General features: G+C 48.0%; 1 protein-coding gene across 4 annotated transcripts in view; it reads left to right on the top strand.

The window, feature by feature from the left end:
* Pacsin2 (protein kinase C and casein kinase substrate in neurons 2) overlaps nt 1-16,575 on the top strand; it is a 113,041-nt gene that overhangs the window by 47,476 nt on the left and 48,990 nt on the right. The gene's annotated exons all lie outside the window — the stretch shown is intronic.

Below are 16,575 nucleotides of genomic sequence, written 5' to 3'. Positions count from 1 at the left end.
ACACATTTTTAACTATTTCTTTTCTTAGATGTCACACTCTGGAATTGAAAAAGCGTGGCTCCCTCTTCCCTTTATGCAGCACTGCAATTCTAATTAGAAGTTTGTTTTTTCGTTTTGTTTTGTTTTTAAATCCCAATACAGAAGTAATCACCACTAAGCAAACTTCACTTATCAGATTACCTGTGGCCATGAATGTCCACGAGGCAGGATTCTGTTGCTGTTCTCCAGAAAACGCCATGCTGTGTGGTCTGTACCACTTAGAGAAGCATGTTTTCCTGCTGGGTTGGTACCTACTGTGATTCGTGTATGTCCAATACTTTCATAGGGTCTCAAAGGAACGGTTTCTAGAAACCTCTGAGGTAGAACGCATCTGTGAGACTTTAATTTGATCCGCCAGTTTTGTCTTTGTTCTTATAGCTCTGCATATTTTTTCTCAGATCCTGACCTTGACAATAAAATATACTGAATTCTAGACCAATTTTAAATGGTACGTTTATGAAAATAATTAAGAGGTTTCTTAACTTCAGAGCCTGCCCTGCAGGTATGAGATTTGTGCCAATAAGTAAAAATAAGCCTCCCTTTCTGTGCTTTTCTTTTTTGTGCAGTATTAGTCCTTGACTCTCCTCTACCCACAAATTCTACACATTTGGTGGCATAATTTAAAAGGCGGAACACAGTACTTAGCATTGTAGTGGCTGTTGGGATGGGTATGGCCAGGCCCCTCATCTTAACAAAGGAGTGGGACCTCGAGGTGATGTGGCTTGTTCAGGGTCCTCGGCCTGCAAGCAGAGTGAGTGTGGAGCCCAGGTCTCCCACCTTCTAGGTCGTGACCTTTCCACCCACATTATTGTCTCAAGATAGCAGTGCTTGGCTGAGTGGCACTTTCTTCTGCTCACTTTTAATTTGTTTCCTTTTCAAATACTCAGCTTTTTGTTCAATAATGATTTCCCTGTAGGTACTGTTTGACACAGGTGTGTACTGAGTACTATGTGATAAATTATATAGTGCACAGTGGAGTGCTTTTAGTACAAAGAGCATTGAGGTTTTTGCTTCTTACAGATGCATTTTCTAAAGAGTTGTCTGTTTTATAGTTTTTCCTGCCTCTCCCCTCAGTCAGGTCCCCATCAAAGAGGACTTCACTGTATGATTATGTGCTGTATGAGGATGCCCAGCTAAGATCACAGCTTACACGGAGCAGACAGATACTCAGTTCTTATTTGAAAGAGGATTCCTCAGGATGTGAAAGGAAAACCCTGAACTTTTCTCCCCCATTTCTCAGCATTTCGGGTCCCGTAAAGAACTACCGACAGCGCTCAGAAGGTCTTGAGAGGGACTGAACAGGTTAGAACACTGTAGTGGGATGTAAAGAAAGAGTGATTTTATTTATAAGAGAATTTACTCCCAGCTTCTCAGGATCTCTAAAAACAGTCTCTACAGGGGCCTTGCTCAGCCGTAGGTCACTGAGAGCGTGCGAGGCCTGGGGTTCAGTCCTCAGCTCCGGGGCTCGCACTCACACAGAATTGCCTAAAAACTGAATTTGAAATCTTCTGGAAATTCAAGTATGAAAATAGAAGTGCGCTGAGAACAGTAGGTGACTTCCCTTAGACCTTGGCATGCCTCCCACTGTCTGTGCAGAGCCACCTGCAGCGCCCCAGGTAGATTCATATAATGACAGGCGTTTGTATTTTCTGAAGTATTCAATGCATATGGTGGTGCTTGAGGAGTTTTTGAAACAGATACACTCCAGGAAAGTGGTCATTTTCATACATATTTTAATTGTACTTGAAATTGAATTTAATAACTTTATACCTATTTTAATTAATGAGCTACTAGGATGAAGAGGGATACACGAGCAATATTTTTATGCAACAGGACAGAACTTCCCTCGGGAGTTCTGGTGGGTAGGATTTGTCAGCATCCTTGAAGAAGTTGACTCTTGGATGGGGAACTGGATGGTCACTGCTGGTGGTCAGCAGGCCCTGGGCTGCAGCAAGAGGACTGGGAGCCGCCCAAGGTGCGGCTCAGGTCACTTCCTTGTCTGGTGACTTGTGTCCCCTGCTAGCACTTCAGACCTTGCTGCTGTCTTTTCACACATGGGGCAGCATGGGTACTGCTTGGTACCCTTTCTTTCTGTCCCCTAATTTCTGCCTACATTAATGTTGTGAGACTTAGAGACGTGAAGGGACAGCGGCTCTGCAGTTATGGCTTTGCTGCAGACAGGAGGTTAAAGGGTAGCCCTGGGGCTGCTGGGGCCCAGATGTCTCTGAGAAGTTCAGCTGTTTGTCAGCACACCATCGTGCCATCGGGGGGTTGTTTGCTTCCATCCCTGTGTGGGGCTTCTCTCCAGACCAGAGCTGAAGAAACTTTTCCCCGCACTCTAGGCCTGTGCTTTCTGTATGTAAGATGGTAACTGTAAAACAGAGGTCATTGATTTGAATGAAAGAGTGAGTGGACTAATGACTTGCAGCCTTCTGTCTGTATGGATTTGGGCTGTTGCTGCAGTGCCTGAAGCGTGCTGGAGAAGGCTGTGCAGCTGAGCTCTCTCCCAGCTCGAGGTTTGTCTTGAAGGCACTCTAGTGGTCTCGACACATTTGCATATCTCAGGACAGGCTGGGTGTCTATTTGATGTCTTCCCCAGCCCTGGGAATCTGGCATACTTTTCTCATTCGACCCCCATCATCCATGAATCATAAGAAAATGACTCTCTGTGTGGATTCATGAAGCATATTGTTCCATTTTGGGAAACAGAATCTAACAAAGTATTCTGAATTTGAAATGTGTGCCGGTGGTCATCACGGTAGTACAGGATTTAAGCTTTCTTTTTTTGTTGTTAACGTAAAGCTTGGACTGTGAATTTCATAGTCTCATTTCCCATCAAGATTTGTTCTATAGTGCAATCCTTCTAGGAGTGCAGGGGATGATTTTATTGGAAATGGTTACTTAACAAGACATTAATGTAATTAAGCTGAAATGTTGAACTTCCCTAAATTCCTATAACATACAGTGGTGGCACTAGTTTAAGAAAGTAAATGAAGCACAGGGCAATATGGGGACAGTGAAGTGCTTTTTCTTTTCTGATTTTGGGAAGAAAAAATGGTGCAAGGCACAGTGGTCTGGCCAGCAGTACCTGTTGACTTGGAAAGCTCACCTGTGGAGGAGGTGAGCTCAGGGTCACTTAGATCCAGTCCTGCCTGTGCAGGAAGAATGTTAGAGCAAGGTCATGAAGAAAGCAGCAGACAGCTTTTAGAGGTGAAGTCTCTGCATTCTTGACATTGAACTCTGTAAGACATTAAATTTATTCTTGGGCACATCCAATAAACTGCTAAGATTGAAGACTTTGAATTGGGATAGCAGAAGTTGTACTGATGGAAATTCTTTGTGTGAGGCTTATGCAAACTGTGATTGTCCCAGCATCTCACTGCCTTTGTTGATGGACATGCTAATATCTGAGTGAGCTCCGTGCTTATTTCCAGCCATCGATTAAGTTACTACCTGGAGGGACAGTCTACCAGGATGCTGGCTGGATGGACTGATTTGTTCATTCATGCACACATACATTCGTTCATTTAATCCATCCATTTGTTCTCTTGTTCACATCAGACACTGCTAGACCCTGGGATCCACAGATGGTTGAGACTGAATTCTTTCCAGGTCTAGTAGCACACATGTAATCCTAGGTACTCAGGAGACTGAGGCAGGAGGATTGTAAGTTTGAGGCCAGTGGGGGAACAGAAGAGGGAGGGGAGAGATAGAGATAGAGAGAGAGAGAGAGAGAGAGAGAGAGAGAGAGATTGATTGAGTTCTTTTTTTTTTAATGTATTTTTTAGTTGTAGTTGGACACAATACCTTTATTTTACTTATTTATTTTTATGTGGTACTGAGGATCAAACCCAGGGCCTCACATGTGCTAGGTGAGAGCCCTACTGCTGAGCCACATCCCCAGCCCTGATTGAGTTCTTGTCTATGAAAAGTCATAGACCAATGGGGAGAACACGTCTATTTTATTTTTTTTAACCCAGTAGTGCGATTGAACCCAGGGGTGCTTTACAATTGAACTACATCTGCAGCCCCCTTTATTTTCTGAGACAGGATCTCATTAAATTGTCAAAGCTGGCCTTGAATTTGAGATCCTCCTGCTTCAGCCTCCTGAGCTGCTGGGATTATAGGTGTGCACTGCAGGGCTTGTGTTGGGATAAGCATTTCTAAACTGCAGGGTGGCGAGTCTTCTTATAGCGCTAGAGGGACCTTATTCTTCCGTGAATAGAGGAGGTCATGGAAGACTTCTCAGTTTGGGGATGAGTTTTGAAGAGAGGTTTTGTGAGGTAGACGGGGGAAGCAGAGGGAACAGTACATGCTTGAGAGTTTGATGTCCTTTAGAGCTGTGTTGTCCCAGTTGAGGGTTCTGGGGCTGCAGCTCTGGGGCTGCAGCTCTGGGGCTGCAGCTCTGGGGCTGTTCTTGGCTCTCTCCAGGGAAGGCTCCTCCGTGGTTTGGATCCGTTCGCTCACTGTGACCTCCAGGAGCCCAGACCTGTGGAGGCCTCGGCCAGGAGGCCCCTCTTGTGCTTCCTCATGTTCATGGCTCCCGCCGCCTCCTCTGCTTCTGGTCTTGATGCTGTGTGTCATCTCCTCCGGTGTGCGCTGTTCCTGCCCTCTCTCTGTTAGAAGTACATCCTTTAGAATTCCTTCTCTGCACATTGGTTTTGGAGATGTGTATTTTACACGCCAGCAGTCTAGTTCTCGAGAGGCCGTGTGACCGGGTTCTGGCGGGCGTGGCTGCTGCTCAGCGTGTTGAATGGCGTGTTCCAGTGCTTGCTGCCCTCGTGGTGCTGTTAGTCCAGTTGTGATCTTTTTGAAGGGCGCTGTCTTCTCCTTTGGCTATGTTCACAATCCTCAGTGAGCCTGGGAGGTGTGTGGTGAACTTGTCTTGGTGACTCTAATTTAAAGTCTTGGCTCCTTGGACTTCTGGACTGGATTTAGTGTCTTTCAACTTTCTGAAATATTTTCTTTAAATTCTGATTTTTCCTTTTCATCAATATTTTTTCTTTCTGGAATATCATTAAATATAAGGTAGACTTCACTATTTACTAATAATCTGTTATTTCTCTTTTTTCTGTTACCTCAGAGAGAAAGCTGACTTATCTTCTTATTTATATCGTAGAGGCTTTTTTTTTTTTTTTTGCAGTGCTGGGGATTAACCAGGTCTTCACATGTGGTAGGCAAGTACTCTACCTCTGAGCTACACTCCTAGCCCCTGATTTCTGCTTTCAATTTACTACTTTGGTGTCTTTAGATGCCCTTATTTTCTTGCCAGTTCAGTGCCACGTCTATTCTTTATTTAGCTTTGAAAGTCCTTCCACAGGAGAGCTACTTAGACACCTGACTGCTGATGACAGCAACGGGGTCTAGCTGCTGCGTGTCTGCGCACCCTGCACGTTGCTGGACTCAGTCACCAAGGTGTGACTGTTGAGTGCCTGTTGCCCCAGTGCTGGGAACTGAGCAGTGAACTGGAGGAGAGAGAGAGAGACAATGTATAAATCTGGCAGGTGGGAGACGCAGCAGGCTGTCAGAGGCTGGGAAGGACAGGGCAGGCTTTCCTAAGAAGAAGGGCGAGTTTGAGCACCGGCTGCCTGGTGCTGGGTGGCGGCAGACTAAACCTGGAGACACAGAGGTGCCGAGGTCAGCTGGGCCTGTTGAATTTGGGGAACCATCGGCAGGTAACTCCAGCCGAGCTTGGGGTGGGAGCTGGGTGCTAGAAGCAGGGGCCAGATCACAGGGACCTGTGGGTCGGGGTGGGGAGTGTGGATAACTGATGAGCAGCTCTTGGCAGGTGTCGAGTAGCTGAGGCTAAGATGGTGGGAAGTGGCCACGTTCCCGCTGGCTTAGGGTGCATTGCTGGGGTGTGGGCATGAGGTAAAGGGCAGTTGGGATGACCCACCAGGGTGTTCTCCAGAGAGGGGCAGATGGATCGGGGCTGAAGGAGCAGGAAATGGGTTTTAGCTGGTGCCTCCAGGCCGGGGTGTCAGGGGAGCTCAGGGAAGAGTCAGGAGGCCTCAGCATGGGGACAGGTTTTAAAGCCACCAGAGTTTTCTAGGCTTTATTCCTGGGTAATTGTCCACTTACATGTTTTTAAATAAGCTTAAGCATCCAGCTGTTTAGATGTGGTTTGAAGCTACTTTGCACTGGCTGGCCGTTGGGCTTGTCTTCCGAGTTCCCAGCAGTGGCTCAGAGGTTCCCAGGTTCCTCTGCCCGCCTTGGTCCAGGCCTCCCGCGGCTGCCTCCTTTTCCAGCTGCTCATGTGTCTGCCCGTGCTCCCTGCCAGCCTGCCAGGGTGCCCGTCTCCCCTCCTTCACTTCCAGTTCCCCGCCATGGGCCTTGTTTTCACTGCCATCCTGGCTCTTAGCAGGCTGCCAGCTCTGAGGGTCATCTTTACAATTATTTTTATTTTTATTATTTATTATTTTTGGTGGTGCTGGGGATTGAACCCAGAGCCTGGTGCATGCAAGGCAAGCACTCTACCAACTGAGCTATGTCCCCAGCCCTAGAATATTTTATTTATTTATTTTTAAAGAGAGAATTTTTAAATATTTATTTCTTAGTTTTTGGCGGACATAACATATTTTGTTTGTATGTGGTGCTGAGGATCGAACCCGGGCCGCATGCATGCTAGGTGAGCGCGCTACCGCTTGAGCCACATCCCCAGCCCCCTAGAATATTTTAAATAAAGAAAATTGGGAGAAATATGTATGTGTGTATGTATGTATATTATTATTATTATTAGAGTGTGTTAAATATATAATGTTAGAAACAACTTTTGATTTAATATTAATTAAATCAGCTTTTTACAGCAAAGTTAATATTTTGTTCAAAATAATTAAACATTTGGGATACAGGTTATTTCTCAGGTCAGTCAGACTGACACGTTTTATGAAGGATCTTTGTGTGTTAGAGAGAAAAGCATTGTCTTTGAGGATAGATAGTAAGCAAGATATTTTCTTCAAGACTTTCCAGATAATATTTAGCAAGACAGGTCTGGGAATCAGGCATTGTGTCATAAATGTGAACGTCATTGATTCTCTCCTTCATAAAATGGCCACTGGAAATGTTTATGGGGCAGTAGCATGTGGAAAACAAAAGTTTTCAGGGGTCAGCCAAGGCACGAGGGCTGCTTGAACCCTGCTTGCTGAGGGCTTCTGCCCCGTGGAGGGACAGCAGGCCAGAGGGGCGGGCAGGAGTTATGGGGGACAAGGGGGTCGGAGTTAGGGAGCCTGGCATTTCCTAAGTACCTAGTATATGCAGGCCCTCCCAGGGGTCACCTAAATTCCTCATAACTTCCCATTGAAGTAGGTCAGCCATATTTATCCCCGTTTTCGGATAAGAAGGAGGCGGCTTAGAAATTGACCTGCTCCTGTCCCAGGTCCCGTGGAGTTCTTGCCGCTTTCCTCATTTAAGGGAAACCTGTGATTAATTTATGCTTTGTTTTAGCATGGTAATTTCAGAATGTTAGTGGGTTCTTTATTCATTTTTCCATGTTACTGAAAAATGAGAACTCAGTTTTCTGTATGGTCACTCCAGGTCCAACCTGGCCCTGTGCTCTGTGCTCTCTAGAGGAGAGCGCTTGGCTCCAGGCCATACCTGTGGACGGCTAGAATGATTTCTTGAGAAAGTGGCACCATGTAGAACGCAGAGATGCTCACAAAACAGTTAAAAATCCCGTCTTCGTGGGGTTTGCACGACTTGTTGACTTGGAAGACGCTTGTTGATGGTCTAGCTTGAGAAGTACCTGAGCGGTTCCTTTCCTGTCAGTGACGAGTCGCCGCATGTCTGTTTCTTGCTCTCCAGTCTCCTCGTGTTGGGCTGGGGGCAGGCCTGGGGGACAGGCCGTGTGCTCTGGGCTGGAAGTGCTGCTCTTTCATTGCTGGTTGGTGGGGTGGATGGAGCAGAAGTCACTCTTACGGTGACTTGCGTGACAGGCTGTACCCGTTCCTCGCACCCTGCTATTCATAAGTCTCTGTTTCCTTCTGTCAAAGCCACAGCTTCTCAGGGCCAGCCAGACCCTGAGCCTGGCACTCTCTTGTTTCATCACAGGTCTCTTCCTGAGATACACTCCCTACTTTTCAGATGATGAGTTCCTGCTGAAACATCAGTCCTGGTCACCCTTTCTGATCCTGTCCACGTCCCCATAGTGTCTTTGCAGAACTTTTTCCTAGTGTGTGGCCATGGTGTTGGAGGAGGTTGTGCATGTTCCCGCCAACCCTGTGGGAAGGCCCCCCCAGGTGATGGGCCAAGGGGGTCATCCCTGTGGCTGCTGCTGAATTTGAAGACCCTTATTCTCCAGAGGCCGTGCCAGGTCCCAGAGGTGTGCCATTTTATCTGCACAGCCTCTTAGGCAGATTGGATTCCATTTTACAGATGAGCAGGTATTTTTCTCTGAAGTGCTTGGAACATTAAAAAGTCCCATCTTGTGAAGAATCAAAGTTAGGGCCGTGGTTGTGGCTCAGTGGTAGAGAGCTTGCTGACCCTGGGTTGATCCCGGCACCACATAAAACTAAACAAAATAAAGGTATTGTGTCCATCTAGAACTAAAAAAAAAAAAAAAAAAAAAAAAAAAAAGTAGCAGATTCTAGAGACTGTCAGAGCCTGCATCCCAGCCGCCCCGTTCTGTTGCATTGCTCTCTTGCTGTCTCCGATCTCTCATTTTCCACTTTGCAATTTATACCCTTATCCAGAGATGTCCCTCCCTCAAGGGTTCTGCCCCATCAGAGTGTGGGGTGGGGAAGAAGCCCAGAAACTGCTGCCTGTCTGCACGGAAAAGCATCCGCTCCTCCTCTGTGGACAAAGGACCACAGAGGCCCTTTGTGTGACAGGAAGTCCTTCGTCCAGAAGGGGCTGCCTCAGAGTGGAGGGGTTCAAAGAAGCTGGAGGGGTCGACCTGGGGCCACTCTGACTCATGCTGTTGTTAATAGTGCCCTTTGTCTGTCTTGGGAACCTGCGTGGCTCCTCCTCGGCTGCCTCCAGCCCCTGTTCCAGGCGGTCAGCGTTTTTCTTCTCCCTCTTCCCCCCTCACGTTTGCCCCCGTGGAGAATGCCCCCATTTTCTGGCCTGAATAAAGGACAACCTCTTGACCCATTCTATATTTTTTTCCCTTCTACTTTTGCCAAAGATTATTTATTTTCTGATTCTTCTGGGTCTATGTAGTTTTTTTTTTTTTTTTTTTTTTTTGGTGCTGGGGATTGAACTCAGGGCCTTGTGCATTCGAGGCAAGCACTCTACCAACTGAGCTATATCCCAGCCCATGTGTAACTTCAGTTTTGGGGGTTTTTATTTTTGGTGCCTAGGATTGAACCCAGGGATGCTTAATCATCAAGCCACATCCCCAGCCCTTGTTAAATATTCTATTTAGAAACAGGGTCTCCTGAGTTGTTTAATGCCTTGCTTAGTTGCTGAGGCTATCTTTGAACTTGCAGTCCTCCTGCTTTAGCCTCCAGAGCTGCGCTATCATGCCTGGCCTTTTTAGGATTTACATGTAGTTCTTGAATGGGAAACTCTGCAGCTTAAGGAAGAGGCACCCACGAGGAAGGTGCATCTGACTGAGAGGGGATTTTCAGGAAGTATTCAATGTGACATAACAGCTGGCCCTGGTGGTGCCCCTCAAAGACTGGCACAAAGGGGAGCAGAGACTCTAAAGTGCAGGGAATAAAGACGAAATGCAGTCCCGAATCAGTATTCCAGTCCTCTATAGCCTTGTCACCTCTCTTGTCACTTTGGGGGACTGTGGTTAGGATGTGAAGACACCCTGAAGTGAGGGGGTCCTAGTGTGCTCAGTCCCGATGCCTGGCCTGATGTCAGGGGAACGAAGCGTGTGCACACGTGTGTGATGCAGGAGGGCTTCTGAGCCCATGTGGGAGCACCTCGGCAGCACGTGTGGCAGAGCTAGAGGGCTCCCTGCTGTGCCCTCAGTGAGTGGCTGCGTGTGGCAGCCTGGGCAGTCAGGGTGGCTTCGTGTGGTGGCCTGGGCAGTCAGGTGGCTGCTCGTGTCTGTGGGCAGGAGGAGCTTCTGTCTGACGTGCCTCACTGGAGCTGAGATTTTGAGATCTCGGTGACCGTGGGCATAGTGCTCTCCATGTTCAGAACAGGAGAAAATCAAACTGCAGAAACACAGTGTACCCAGCAGGCGGGTTAGAACCGGGAGGAGGGGGCGGTGCGATGGTGGGGGTCAGTGTTCACCAGGAAGGTGAGCAGGAAGGAGTGGGCATCAAGGACTGGCAGTACTGCTTCTGTGGGGCTCTGAGGCTGGGGATGACGATGGAGCAGCGGCCAGCGCCAGACAGTGGGTGGTGGGTTCCGAGCAAGGACCGAGGAGGGCTGACCCATGAGGGACTGCTCTTCAGGTTTCTGGTGTGTTATCCCATTAATGCAGATACCAGCTCAAAGGAGGAGCCTGATTCTTGATGACCGGCACCCAGGCCTGGGCAGGTCTGGAAGGTCTGGATGATGAGGTGCTATTGTGTGGGTTTCTGGAGGTGCTTTGGCCCCTACAGGGTAAGGGGAATCCAGAGGGACCTCTCCCAGGCCTGACACTGCCAGGTGGCCTGCCAGCCCCCCTCGGAACTTCAGGAACCCCACTATGGAGGAATTCCTTCCTGGAATTCCTGTGGAGGAGATTCCCTGTGAAGGAGGCATAGCATTTCTCCTTGTTTATTTCAAACACACGCATCTTCTACAGACCAGAGGCTGCCAAGCCTCGGCCCCTCCCACCCTTGTCCCTGCCAGCCTGCTTCACTGACTTGGCTCATCGACGTGGTTAGGATTGGTTCAGACATCCAGTCACCCGGCAAACATTTGAGTGTCCACCTATAATATAATAGGCCCTCTAGGGAGGCGGGAGGGAAAATGCCAACCCTCGCCCCTGACGTTCACGTGTGATCAGTGTCTGGGTGCAGTTTTGCTTATGCCCAGTCTCAAATGCAGAACGGCTCACCTGCTGTCCTTTATGGTGGCCATGCAGTGTCCATTCTTCAGTTTACCCTGGTGTCCTTGGTGTTTGAACTTGTAACTTGTCTCCAAATGTCTGCTACTGGGATGAACAATCTGTTCCTTCTCTTTTCCCTTGGGGCTTATTTTCTCAGAGCGCAGTCCCCAGAGGGGACTGCGGGGTCAGAGGTTGGTGGCTGTTAGCTGCCTTGTTCTGTGTTTCCAGATTTTTCCATGAAGCCTGTCATCCATGTTGAAACACCTTCCTACTCCCTCCAGCCCCACCCAGCTGGCATTGTCGAGTTCACTTGTATTTTTACAAGTTGTTTCCATTTGTTGAGGAAGTTGTGCTCTTTCTGCCACACAGCAGTTGGTTGTGTTGTATTAGGCTACGTCATCCCCCAGGAACAAGCGGACCCCAGATTTCAGAGACCAAACACAGATGTCTTTATTTTCGCTCTGCAGTCTCCTGTGCTGTGGCTGAAGTGCCGTCGCACGCAGCCACCCAGGGGCTGGCCTGCCTCAGGAGCCCGCTGTCCTGCAGCTGCCCCTCGAGGCCTGCTCAGTGGCTGGGACAGCAGCAGGAAGGAGAGGGCCCGGACTCTGTGCGGCCTTTCTACCTGGCATGTGACCCAGACAACTGGCCCAGCCTGGCTGAGCAGCTGGGACTTCCACCGCCACTCCCGTCTCTGGCCTGGCGCGCTCTCCTCCTCTTTGTCCCTCTCAGCTTCTAAGACGGTGGAATTGGATCCCCAGTCTTGGTGTCAGTCTTTAGAATATTTTTGGTGATGAGATTTTATCAGCTGTGTCTTATTCCTTTCTTTGCTTTCTACATTACGTTGTGTTATTCAAAGGTTCAAATAATTACGTTTGGAGCACATTCTTGTTTTTCTCTGATATATCTTTTTTTTTTTTTTAAACATTACAAACTCATCTTCTCAATGCCAGAGAAGAACTGTTTTCTTTGAGCTGCTTAAAATGGATCTTATTTAGTTCCCAGGATGCTTCAAGTTAATCAAAGTATGTAATGGCTGTCATTGTAATCCAAGGTAACTTTGGTCCCTCGTGATGCCTGTTTGTTCTGAAACGTTAAACTTACATGCACAACATCGCCATACTCCTTAGGATCAAAGCACTCAAACAAGTTAGGAGTAGCTTGTCTGGGTGGAGGGCGTTAGTGAAAGACAGACCTTCCCCATGACTGGGATTAGGATGATGACTGCTCTCTTGCTTCTTCTGTTCAGTATTGTGTCAAAGGTTCCAGCAGGAAAACTAGGCAAGAGGAAAAAATAAAAGGCGTATAATTGGAAAGGAAAAAGTTAATCTGTCTCTGGTGACAGGTGGCACGATCTTATATAGAGAAATCTTCCTTAAACTTGTAGTCCACCAAAACCTAATAGGTTTAGTATCCAAAATGCTTGGGGGAAGAAGTATTTCAGGGTTTGGAGTTTTATAGATTTTGGAATATTTGCGTGGACTTTATTGGTTGAGTATCCTTCACCTGAAAAACCAGTATCTGAAGTGCCCTCAAATCAAGAGCTTTTTGAGTACCAACGTGACACTCCTCAAATTTCAGATTTTGTATATTTGAAGTAGGGATGCTCAACTTGTTTTAGAACTAGTACAAGTTTGGCAAGATTGCAGAATACCAGGTGTGACGGTACACACCTAAAATCCCAGCAACTCGGGAGGCTGAGGCAGAAGGATCACAAGTTTGAGGCCAGCCTCAGCAACTTAAGTGAGGCCCTAAGCAACTTAGTGAGACCTAGTGAGACCTTGTCTCAAAGTAAGAAATAAAAGGGCTGAGGATGTGGCTCAGTGGTCAAACGCCCCTGGATTCAATTCCAAGTTTAAAAAAAGAAAGCCAACAAGCCAGTTTGGAAATTCCTAAAATTCAGGGACCTAGAATACTTAAAACAGTTTTAAAGAACCAAAACAAAGTTGGAGTACCCACATTTTCAAATTTCCAAATTTTTACCAATCTTTTGTGCTCTAGACAGTGTGGTACTGGCATAGATGAACACACAGAGCGACGGGGTAGAATTGAGAGAGCATAACGAAACTCCTGTGTTTGTGGTCAGTTGATTTTGGCAAGACACTAAGCCGATTCAGTGGAGGGAATGATAATCTTCAACAGGAGGTGCCAGGATGACTAAATGTCACATGAGAGGAGCCAGTTTGGATCTCTGCCTCATGCTGTGCATAAACTGAACTCCACATGGTAGACCAGAGACCTCAGCCAGGCTCTGTGGTGTGTGCTCAGAGGCTGAGGTAGGAGGATCATAGGTTCAGGGCCAGCCTGGGCAACATAGTTGACCTTCATCTCAAAAAGCAAACAGGGCTGGGCTGGGGCCGTGGCTCAGCGGTAGAGCGCTCGCCTCACATGTGCAGGGCCCTGGGTTCGATCCTCAGCACCACATAAAAATAAATAAATAAATAAATAAAAGTAATGTGTCCAACTACAACTAAAAAATAAATATTTCTTAAACAAAACAGGGCTGGGGTGTGGCTCAGTGGTAGAGCACTTGCTAGCATACACGAGGCACTGAGTTATATTCTGAGCACTGCATATAACTAAAAAAAGAAAAATTAAAACAAATAGACTTAACTGGATCAGAGACCTAAATGCAAGAGTGAAACCTGTAAAACTCTCAAGAATAAAATATTGACGTAAATCTTTGTTACCTCGAATTAGATGATGATATCCTAGATATAAAGCCATCAACATCAAAACACAGCTAACAAAAGAAAACGTGGATCAGTTGAACTTCGTAAAAATTAACCTTTCTGCTTCCAAGGATGCTGTCAAGAACGTGAAAAGGCAAGTCACAGCACGGAAGGAAACACTCTGAAGTCACACATTGATCCAGGACTCTTAAAACTCAACAATGAAAAACAGACAATTAAAAAACGAGCAAAGGATCTAAAGAGAGACCACTCCAAAGATAGTGTTCAAATGGCAGTAAGCACAGGAAAACATCAGTGTCATTAGTCATCAGGGCGATGCAAACCAGAATCAGTGAATCAGACGGTCATGATAAGAACAAACGCTGGTGAGGACGTGAGGAATCGGAAGCCTCACGCATCGCTGGCAGAGTGGCGCATCCACTGTGTAAGACAGTCTCGCTGCATGTCGGGAGCCCCCGACTCTGGGAAGCAGCAATTCCATTTGTAAGTTTCTACCAGAAAGAAATGAAGACACATGTCCACAAATTCTCGTGGTCGTCTTCATACTGCCCCACAGTGGTAATGGGTAAATAAGTTGTGGTGTGTCCATTCAATGGAATATTCTCTAGAAACGAAAGGAATGAAGTACTGATAAGGCTGCAGCAGTCTGGGCCTCACAGACATTGTGCTTAATGAAAGATGCCAGTCACACAAGGCCACACCGAAATGTCCGGAACAGGCAAATTTGGAGACAGACAATAGATCGGTGGTTGCCAGGGCCCTGGGTGACTGCTAAAGGGGGTGAAGCTTCTTTTAGGATGACAGAAATATTCTAGAATTAACCTACAAATCACCATGTGCAAGCCAGGCACAGTGGCGCATGTCTGTAATCCCAGTGGCCTAGGAGGCTGACGAAGGAGGATCACAAGTTCAAACCCAGCCTCAGCAAAAGCGAGGCTGTAAGCACCTCAGTGAGACCCTGTCTCTAAATAAAATACAAAATAGGGCTGGGGATGTGGCTCAGTGGTCGAGTGCCCCTGAGTTCAATCCCTGGTCCCCCCCTCCAAGAAAACAAATCACCATGTGTATCGTAAGTGGCTGGATTGTGTGTGGTTCTATCTTAAAGCTGTTAGTGAAATAGCAGAACTTCCTAGTGCTCAGTGCTCAGCAGTTGGCCCTCCTGAGCAGCTCTCCTGGCTACGCCATTTCATTTCTTTGTCTATTCTGGACAAACTTATACGAGGCCCTTACAGCCAGACTCCTGGGCACCCTGCATCCAGGGTGGTGCAGAGCTGTAGGGGACTTGCGCAGTGGTCCATGGTGGTGTGTGTTTGGGGGGTCAGTTTCAGACTTTGGCCCTTTTTAGTGGAGTCTGCAGGGACTCAGGACAGGATCTGTGGCTCGGGAGTGAAGCACCTGAGGAAGTCGCCCCCAGGAGCCACTGAGAGCAAGGGGACAGAAGGAGCATTTTTCCAGGACCAAAGGTTTCCCTTCCAGCAGTGGCCGCGGTTAGTTACAGGAGATGAAGAAAGCTGACGGCCATCAGCCCGGCCCCTGCACAGTGCCATGAACATGAGGCCTTTGAAAAGACCATTTGTCTGGGCCAATGTCAGTTTTCTTTAAGGTAAAATCATGGAAAAAAACTGTGAAATCCAATTTAAGTTTAATCAGCCAGAACAGAAGCAGTGAACAAACCCTGCTGAGCATAAAAACCATCAGGAGGCCTTTTCATTGTATGTACAGAATTTCACTCTTTTTGAACCTTCTAAATTGTCTTCCAGGATGAAACCCGAGGCCTCAGGGCAGGGGAGGCCGAGGGGGTGCTGTGCCAGCTCCAAGGGAAGCCCAGGGGTGAGCGGGGCTGCCCTCCCCAGGCCATGCTTGTGAGGGCACTGTGTCCCTGTCCCCTGGCCAGGCCCGCATCCTGGGGGCCCACTTCCTACCTGACTGGCCGCCCTTAGAGACTGGCCTGCTCTCCCAGATTTCATCATCCATACAAGAGGAGCGGACACGGAGCTCAAAGTGCTAGAAGTGCCTAGTGCTCGTGCCTCTGCACGCAGCCCACACCCCTTAGGCAGAGCCCCAGGTCCCAGCTTCTGCTCAGAGACAAGACGACACAGGCCCACAGCCTTGCGACTCTCTGCAAGCCACTTCTTTCATTGCAGAGTCGGAAAACCTATTTTTGGAGTAAAATGACTGTTGTAATGACTGAGTAGTGGAGAGCGAGTTTGAGTTTTTACAAGCATGTGCTTCCATGTAGCTGTAGTCTGTCTCCCCTGAACAGCCGGCTGCGTCACAGGGGCTGGGTGCAGGTGCGAAGCCCACTAGGAGTACCTCAGCCTCCACGGAGCAGGCGCCTGGTGCACAGGCAGGAGGACTCAGCTCAGGAGTCTGTGACGGTTCTGCTGTGCAGCCGCCTCCTGCAGGTCATCAGAGGCCTGCTCATGCCCTCCTCCCACTGCAGTCTCCAAGGAGGCAGGAACACGCAGGCACTCAGCACGCCTGAGTGACCCAGTGAGGGACCGCAAGAGGCAATGATAGTGACCTGTCATTTGGCCTAACCGCTGGACAGGGCTTGTCCCTCCCTCTGGTAGTAGGTGAGGAGACGGAGGCTGCTGGAAAGTGACTTGTAAAAGCCAGGTTTCCCAACTCGCCCTCCCTCTGTGCGTTCTGCCCCTCAGCCTGGAAAGCAAAGTAGTTACATATTTCTCATAAAAACCTTCCCTGGGGGTGCGCACGGCTCCCCACATGGCTAGGAGCTGGAGGGCACCGTGGCCGAGTGGCACGCTCTGGTTCACCTAGTGCGGACGTAAGTGGGTCACCGTGGATCATTTCTCTTTCAAATCTTTAGACTGTTCCTGTTCATTTCCTTGCACTGCTGTTGGCATTCTCACATTAATATCCGACTTGAAAACGGTGTCCTTTTTAAAGTAACTC

The sequence above is a fragment of the Marmota monax genome, unplaced genomic scaffold (genome assembly GCF_021218885.2).
Source record: "Marmota monax isolate L192 unplaced genomic scaffold, Marmota_monax_Labrador192_F-V1.1 WCK01_AAM20220418_F8-fsc00051, whole genome shotgun sequence".
NCBI lineage: Eukaryota > Metazoa > Chordata > Mammalia > Rodentia > Sciuridae > Marmota > Marmota monax.
The sequence above is the reverse complement of the archived record's forward strand: the minus strand, read 5'-3'. Positions and strand labels throughout refer to the sequence as shown.